The following is a 9,647-nucleotide window of genomic DNA, read 5'->3' as shown; positions in this document are numbered from 1 at the left end:
CTTTTTACCTTTGCTATGAAAATGAGAAACCTCAGAAGAAACTTCTAAGATTTTATTACCACATTTCATGACACTCTGTAAAATTCTATATTTAGTGTTGCATGACTTGATCAACCCCTGAAAGATGGCCATGGTTTCTCTTCAGCTTTGAGACACTTAGTTTTAGCATATCCCACTAATATTTTGGGCATCATGCTAACATTTGCTTACTGCTATTTCCGGCAGCATGGCAAACTAGATTACTCAGAAAGATTACCGTTATAAATATTCATACATGCTAGGTAAAATATGAAAAAATATTATTTTAAAATGTGTAGTTGAGCTAGAAAGCATCTAAGGAAATTCCCAGTGGCTAAAAATAAAGTACACGCTAAAAACTGGAGCCAGCTCCCCCCTGGATGGTGCTTTGAGACAGATGCGTAGGATCTGGAGCGGGTGATGGAATTCCGTCTCAGTCACATAGAGGTTTAGACCTTAGTGTCTATGCGAGAATAGGAGCTAATGCCTTGGGATTCCAGGAGTTTAAAGACAGCATTTGAGACCTTCTCCCCCTGCCCTGAGAAAACAGGGGCCTTGAAGATTCGCACTAGAAGTACTATCAACTCATTGATATAGAATAATGTCTGAAGGACATTTGTATGTCTTTGTTTAGATTTCAGATAGAATAAAAAAAATCTTTCTGGAAAATTCATAACAATATTCCTATCCTTAGCCAGAGTTGGGATTAAAATATTTCTATCTATATGGTTCTGGAAACTTTCAGCCAATAAATGAACATAAGAGAGGTGTGAGCATGTGAAAACCCTGGGCATTTGGCAAAGTAACCGTAAAACCTCTCTGGAGGAACTCCCTCAATCCAGATAGTACAAGATTCCCACCGATAGAGTCCTGGAGAATACAGAGGAGCTCACCATACAAAATTACAAAGTGCGAAGAACAATATGCCACCATTGAGAGTCAGCAAACACAGTAAACAGCAGTAGGGTACTCTAAAGAACTTTGGGTTAAAAAATTGAGTAGTAAAAGCCCTGGCCGGTTGGCTCAGTGGTAGAGTGTCGGCCTGGCGTGCAGAAGTCCCAGGTTTGATTCCCGGCCAGGGCACACAGGAGAAGCACCCATCTGCTTCTCCACTCCTCGCTCTCTCCTTCCTCTCTGTCTCTCTCTTCCCCTCCTGCAGCGAGCCTCCACTGGAGCAAAGATGGCCCGGGCACTGAGGATGGCTCCTTGGCCTTTGCCCCAGGTGCTAGAGTGGCTCTGGTCGCAATAGAGCGACGCCCCGGAGGGGCAGAGCATCGCCCCCTGGTGGGCAGAGCATCACCCCCTGGTGGGCGTGCCGGGTGGATCCCGGTCGGGCGCATGCGGGAGTCTGTCTGACTGTCTATCTCCGTTTCCAGCTTCAGAAAAATACAAAAAAAAAAAAAATATTGAGTAGTAAAGATAAAATAAGTGTGCTTAAAATTGTTAAGGATATATAGTAACTGGAATCAAAACCATGAAAAAGAAGCAAACACCATGAAAAAGACCAAGAAGATTTGAAAACAAGAAACAAATAGAATCAGCCTGACGAAGTGGTGGCGCAGTGTATAGAATGTCGACCTGGGAGGCTGAGGACCCAGGTTCAACACCTGCGCTGAGCCAGTGACCCCTTGTTCAAGCCAGTGACCTTTGGGCTCAAGTCAGCAACCTTGGATCATTGTTGATGATTCTGCACTTAAGCCAGTGACCCTGCACTTAAACCGGTGACCTCAGTGTCCCAGGTTGATGCTCTTTCCACTGCACCACCACTGGTCAGGCCATATTTTCATTATTATGTATTTATTATGTAATGGTATATTCATGTATATATACAGGTGACTTGTACTATGTGGGTTTGAATTGCACGGGTCCATTTATATGTGGATGTTTTTCAATAAACATTTGTAAATGTATTTTCTCTTCCATATGATTTTCTTTTCTCTAATTTACTTTATTGTAAGATTATACTATGTAAAACATATAACCTATAAAGTACCTGTATGTGTTAACTGTCTGCTTATGTTATCAGTAAAGCTTCCAGTCAAAAGTAGGATAAAAGTAGTTAATTTTTTGGTGAGTCAAAAGCTATGCATGAAATTTTAACTTCATGGGAGTAGCACCCCTAATACATGTATATAGATATATACATGTATACATATATACATATATGTATACATATATACATGTATCTATATATCTATATATATCTCCTATTATATGAAAAAAATAGTGGTAGAAAAGCTGAAGAAATAAAATTCCAAATTATATATTGAAACAATATCCTTGCAGGCAGGAGCCATGTGTGACTTACCCCCCCCCCCCCCCCCCCCGCAGTCATTGGTATATAGTAGAATCTCCCCGACTCTGGGGAGATGTCTGTGACAGCTGTAGGAGAACACTGGTGATTTCTCTTCCTCCTGTAGTCTTCCTCTCTGGTCCTGTGTCCTTGGGTGACTGGTCCTCTGGTTGATGACAACTCCAGACTAAAATGCACTTTTTATTCTTAGATCTAACTTTCAGGTTTGGAGGGGAATTGTGTGTTCTGGGGAAGAAAGGCTCTTTTGATTAACGGAAAGAAGTCCATTTTGCCTCTAGTGCCTGTCTTTGTTCCTTGGTCTGGCTCATTCTCACTTACCCATTGTCTTGCTGCTGACCATTGTGTGACCACCTATAGCTTTTTAATCTATTTACCAGCATGGTTCACGCATTCCAAATGACAGGAGAGACATTAGGAACTATAACTTAAATGGGGAAAATGGCCAGTCTTTCTTATTGCTCTTTGGCATTTGTGGATTTTTTTTTAGCAGTTTCTTTTTAGTTTATTGTATTTTATTTACTGATTTTAGTGAGAAAGGAAGGGAAAGAGATAGAGAAAGAGAGAGAGAGAGACCTTGATCTGTTTCTGTATGTGACCAGGGATCGAACCGCCAACCTCTGTGCTTTGGGATGATGCTCCAACCAGCCGAACTATCCAGCCAGGGCTGTGTTCTTTAATTACCTTTTTCTTTTGCTAATTATCCTGGGAGACAGTGAGTGTGAAGGACCTTACCTTTGACTACAAAAGAAGTTAGAGAAGGCTGGTATCTTCTATTTTTAAAAATGAATTAAAAAAAAAGATCTTCTGAAGTGTACATTACTCTTTTCATTAGAATGAGGAAAAGTTTCATGAAGAATGACATGCTGAATGCCTTAGAGGACTTCAACTGACATGCCAGATGAAAGTGGAACAGGAGTTTCTCAAGGCTCATATAACTAGAGTAAGAGGCATCTGCTGTTACCAGCCTGTCCGTTTTTATCTTTTCATTCTTTTCTGTGTTGTGTATTTGTCACTGTATTTCAAAACTCTTTGCATCTTTTAGTCCAAAGAGATTTATGAGAAGTCCTGTTTGTGAGGGAAAGATGGATTTATGTAACAAAATATAATTCATAAAGATAATTTGAACATAAACTAGACCAAAAGATTATCTTTTCTGGAGTTGGAAGATGAATTTGGCAAGTCTGACATATGTGCATAAAAATTATATAACACGTATTTGTGAGAAATGAGAGTAGATGTGAATATTCTTTTTGAATAGTCCAGCTAATTAGAAAAAAAGTAAAGGAGGGGGAACCCACTACAAATAAGATTTAATTTCATGTGTAATCAGAAGAAATATGCCAAGTAATTCATCACTAATTCAAATAGTCAAGAAAAATCTAGGAAAAGCCCTAGGAAGCATAATTAGCTATGCAGAAGGTTGAAACATTTGCAAAATGTCAGTTATAAATTACCCCCCCCCTCCCCCCCCCCGCCCCAGGAAACTTGAGCAATGCTTTATCAACAAATCCCAAAAGACTGTTCAGCGGGTCTCAGTAGAAAGTACTTGTACTTGAGGCAGGCCTTTCTCACCTAGAGAAAGAAGTGGCTGACTTTGGAAGGTTTGCTTCTTATTTTTTGAAAGCTTTCTGGAAGTCTGCCACGTACACTTTCTGGGCTTCATTTCCTTTTCATGAAAAATAGAAGGAACTCTTTCTGTCACCCATTTGTCTTCCAAGGGTGTTGTAGAGCATCTGTTGGAAGCCCATTTATCCACAGTGCTGTGCTTTGACTGACAGGCCAATGGGCCTCTCTGGCTCAATAATGTGTTCTTGGTTTCTTCTGCTTTAGGGGAGTGTCTTGTTATTCCCTAACCTCCTACTGATAATATTTATTTTTTACAGTTCAGGCAGCTCTTGGTTGAATATGGAACGCAAACACTTACCTCAGAAAGGAATCTTGACCAGATGACGCATTTCTCTCCACAAAGCTTGCTGGGATGAATCCAAGCTGTGGCTTCCTGGGTATGCTCAGGACTCCTCTGTGCGACCACTGGTTATGTCTGAGACTGTCTAGCTGGAGATTGGTTGGGGTAGAGGGTGGATGAGACCTAGGATGGTGGATGCATTTTTATTTCTTAGTTTTCTTCCTGGTGCTTAGAGCACCACTGGAATCTCACCCCTGTGGCTTTGGATAGCAGGTGGGGGAAACTTACCTTCCTATTCCTAGAGCACAATTAAGAAGAAACAAGTACTATGGTTTTTGGTATCAGTTTTCCCTGAGAAACAAGACAGTCAGTATGGTTAGATTGTGTGGGTCTATTAGTAACAATGTAATTCATCCATATATGGTTAAGTGGATTTCTGTGGGCTGCTCTACACTTTCTTTAACTTTGTTTTTATGAGACTAACTTATCCTGAGTTCCAAAATATGGACTTAAAAACATTTGATAGACAATACATTCCTCAGTGGGGACAAGGGGACTGATGTGGAGCAGCTGTAATGGAGAGTTCAGAAAATGTAGTGTTACCTTGACCAGGTGGTGGCGCAGTGGAGAGAGTGTCGGCTAGGGACTCTGAGGACCCAAGTTTAAAACCCCGAGGTCACCAGCTTGAGTGTGGGATTATAGACATGACCCTATGGTTGCTGGCTTGAGCAAAGGGTCACTGGTTTAGCCTGAGCCTCTGGTCAAGGCACATATGAGAAAGCAATCAGTGAACAACTAAGGTGCCACAACTATGAACTGATGCTGCTCATCTCTCTCCCTTCCTGTCCCTACCTCTCTCAAAAAAAAAAAAAAAAAAAAAAAAAAAAAAAAAATAGTCAAGCCCTGGTTAGCTCAGTCTATTAGAGCATCATTCCAAACCACCGAGATTGTGGGTTTGATCTCTAGTCAGGGCACGTACAGGAAGCTACCAATGAAAGCATAACTAAATGGAACAACAAGTGAATGCTTCTCTCTCTCTCTGTCTCTGTCTATCTAAAATCAATCAATACAAAAATCATTAAAAAATTGTTGAAATTAATTTATTAATAGAAAATGACTGATATTTATATCCTTTTTTTGTTTTCAAACAGGGTATTTATCTATTTATTTATTTATTGTATTTTTCTGAAGTGAGAAGTGGGGCGGCAGAGAGACAGACTCCTGCATGTGCCTGACCGGGATCCACCTGGCATACCCACTAGGGGGTGATGCTCTGCCCATCTGGGCCATTGCTCTGTTACAACCAGAGCCATTCTAGCACTTGAGGTGGAGGCCATGGAGCCATCCTCAGCGCCTGGGCCAGCTTTGCTTTAGTGGAGCCTTGGCTGCGGGAGGGGAAGAGAGAGATAGAGAGGAAGGAGAGAGGGAAGAGTGAAGAAGCAGATGGTGCTTCTCCTGTGTGCCCTGACCAGGAATTGAATCCAGGACTTCCACATACCAGGCCGACGCTCTACCACTGAGCCAACCGGCCAAGGTTCTTTTTTTCTAACATTTTAACATTTTTTAAAGATTACTGTATTGGCTATTAATATAACTACACTTTGCTAAATTTTGTATTTACAGAGAGTTGTCTTTTACAGAGAAAAATTGGCAGCAACAAAAATGTTTAACTGTAGGACACTGGATATATAAAGGGTAAAATATTCACATTTTCAACACTATGCCCCTATGTAACATTATATCTTGTAGTCACCATGAAGAAAAAAGAAAGCGAGAAAATAACCTGTATTATAGTGATATTATTTTTGTACCCCTTCGATACATATATGAGTATGTGTATATCAAGTAGGCTGATATTATCCACCAGAGTATAAATATCAGTAATTTCAGGGTAGAGGAATTATGAATGGTTTCTAATATTCTTTTAAAAAGATATGTTTCTGTGTCATGAGTTGTTTATTTTGAATGACTATTTGTTACTTTTATTAATAGGAATACAATATACTAATAATAATACAATACTTTATTTGATAAAAAAAGGCCTTCCCCATTATCCTATAGTTTATAAATAGAAATTTTGTTATTTAAAAATTATATTTTAAAAATGTCCAGATGCTTTTTTATGTGCTGGGTAGATGTTTTAAAATCTAATTTAGCATAATTTTTATTATTTAAGTATTTTTTTTAGGAGTCAGTGGTTGTTTTTTTAGTGGAGGAGGACAGACAGACAGGAAGGGAGAGAAATAGAAATGAGAAGCATCAATTCTTCATTGTGGCACCTTAGTTGTTCATTGATTGCTTTCTCATATGTTCCTTATCTGGGGGGCTATAGCCGTGCCACTGACCCCTTGCTCAAGCCAGCGACCATGGGGTCATATCCATGATCCCACACTCAAGCTGGTGACCCTGCACTCAAGCTGGGTGAGTTCCCTTTCAAGCCAGCAATTTTGGGGTTTTGAACCTGGATCCTCTGTATCCCAGGCCAATGATCTATCCACTGTGTCACAGCCTGATCAGACTGGGTCAGTGTTTTTTAAAGAATAAAATAACTACTGTTAATGATATAAGCTTTAATTTCTAAAACATAGCATCTAAGGAGAATAAGAAATATTCATCTATTTTTTTTTCCTCAACAAAGGGAATCATAAACTCAGTGGAATGTGAGGTAATGAATTTCAGAAAATACTTTATGGCATGATTTTCTATTTCAAACTGATATAATTTAGGAAGAATAGAATTTTAGAAGTTTAAAAGCAAGTTGTCTTGTTGTTGTTGTTTTGATTTTTGGAGCCATTAAGGAATAGGAAGAAATCTCTTCAAGTTAGACCAGATGAATGAGCATGTTGTATATCCAATATATTATTTTGTTAGCATCCCTCTCAGACTTGAGCAAATGAGTAGTAGCAACATAGCAACAATACAAAACTGTCACTTGGTGGAGCTAGAATACTATGTAATTCCAACATCCTCTTTGAGCAGATTTCTTGGGAAAAATGGTTTTATGGCAAAATTTAAGGCTGATGTCTCCCCTTGTCTTTGAGGAAACCATTCTTTATGTTTTTGTTTTGTTTTTTACTATTTATTTATTTATTTACTTATTTATTTTTATTGTGCCAGAGTTTCAATAAATGCCAAACTTATTGGTCATGGAGGTCTTTTGCTTATTTTCATCAAGCTAAATTCAATACTATAACCCCTCCCCCCATCTTAAGGAGTCAGTTAAATAGGTTATATGTTTTACTGATTCAGTGATATTTTACATGATACCTAAAAGCCCATAATCATTTCACTTGCTAAGTCAGATACTGTAAAATCAAGGTGGGCCTTTAGGTAGCTTTTGATGCCTAGAACAAAATACCCAGTAGATGTTACACAAGTGCTTGTTGGTGGATACCAACCTTTGGGATTCTCTGGCAAGATTGGAGATTTTAGGTCACTTCAAATATAGGTCAAACCTGTAAGATAAAATTTTAGGGTGGTCATTAAATCAAGGCTACTATATACTTGGGAATTTCTTCCCAAGAATGAACTGAACTCTTGGAAAATTCTGGATCAAAGCCTTCCTTATATTGATCTTACGAAAATTGAAAATTCAGTGACAGATTATTTATATTTATATATGGGTAGGTCCTGTTGTGTGTCTCTCGACAAAAGTTATATTAGCCCACTTTTCCTTTCAGGTAGTAGACACACTTCAAAAGGATTGATTCTAAAATGAGATTAGTATCTTTCAGATTTAAGAGGTCTTAGCTAAGATACTTACCTTGAATATACAAATAGAATGATAAAATTATATAGATATGGACCATCTCGGTGACCTATGAATAAGAATAGTTGAGGATTTTTTTTTTTTTTTTGTATTTTTCTGAAGCTGGAAATGGGAGAGACAGTCAGACAGACTCCCGCATGCGCCCGACCGGGATCCACCCGACCGGGATCCACCCGGCACGCCCACCAGGGGCGAAGCTCTGCCCCTCCGGGGCGTCGCTTTGCTGTGACCAGAGCCACTCTAGCGCCTAGGGCAGAGGCCAAGGAACCATCCCCAGCGCCCAGGCCACCCTTGCTCCAATGGAGCCTCGGCTGCGGGAGGGGAAGAGAGAGACAGAGAGGAAGGAGAGGGGGAGGGGTGGAGAAGCAGATGGGCGCTTCTCCTGTGTGCCCTGGCCGGGAATTGAACCCAGGACTTCTGCACGCCAGGCGGACGCTCTACCACTGAGCCAACTGGCCAAGGCTAGTTGAGGATTTTTAAAGAATTCTTAATTTAGCTTGCTTCTAATATTCTTATACTTGTTTTTTTTTTTTCATTAAAAACTTGTTTTCTTTTTACACTGAGAAAGATTTTATTTGACCCTTTAGGTACTGTATCTGGGAGAAGTGTACCAGGATAGTGTAGAAATAGGATAATTAGCCTTCGGTGACACATTATTGTCAGGCTGGGTCCAGGTTTTGTGCGACTTGACCTTTAAGTACTAAGCAGTTGAGGTCTCTTATGTAAAAGGACACAAAACTACAAATGAAAAATTAGGTTCAAAAGTTAACATTTATTTAAAATAAGAAAAAGGTAACAAAAATCAAAACATAGAAAAGCAGAAAAATAAAAACCCTTTATAACATTACAAGATCCAGAGAAATAACATTTTTTAAATTAACTGCCAGCACATCTGTATAATAATTTTCCACAGACTTGCTTTTGGCTCCATATATTTGTCATCTTGTTTTTTCTCTGTGACATATAATCCTACTGCTGGAGTCCATAGATATGTTCATATCATCATAGGACATTTATTTATTTATTTATTTATATTTATTTTTTGTGTGACAGAGGCAGAGAGAGACAGAGAGAGGGACAGATAGAGACAGACAGGAAGGGAGAGAGATGAGTAGCATCAACTCTTCGTTGTGGCTCCATAGTTGTTCATTGATTGCTTTCTCATATGTGCCTTGACGGCGAGGGGGGGGCTGCAGCAGAGCAAGTGACCCCTTGCTCAAGCCAGCAACCTTGGGCTCAAGCCAACGACCTTGGGCTTTAAGCCAGCGATCATTGGGCTCAAGCCAGCGACCATGAGGTCATGTCTATGATCCCACGCTCAAGCTGGTGACCTCGTGATTTTGAACCTGGGTCCTCTGCGTCCCAGTCCGATGCTCTATCTGCTGCATCACCGCCTGGTCAGGCAGGACTTTGTTTAAAAAATATTTATTTTTTAATTGCAGTTCACATACAATATTATATTAGTTTCAGGTATACAACATAATGATTAGACATTTATATACCTTATGAAGTGACTCCAGTTTAATCATTAGGTGACGTCTGACTCTCGCTGTATTAACGCTGTGCTAGGTAACTTATTACAATGCACCAGGAGAGTACTTTGAAAACCACTTGGATATCAGGAATGCCGGGAATCACAG

Source organism: Saccopteryx leptura, chromosome 10, assembly GCF_036850995.1.
Source record: "Saccopteryx leptura isolate mSacLep1 chromosome 10, mSacLep1_pri_phased_curated, whole genome shotgun sequence".
NCBI lineage: Eukaryota > Metazoa > Chordata > Mammalia > Chiroptera > Emballonuridae > Saccopteryx > Saccopteryx leptura.
The sequence above is the reverse complement of the archived record's forward strand: the minus strand, read 5'-3'. Positions refer to the sequence as shown.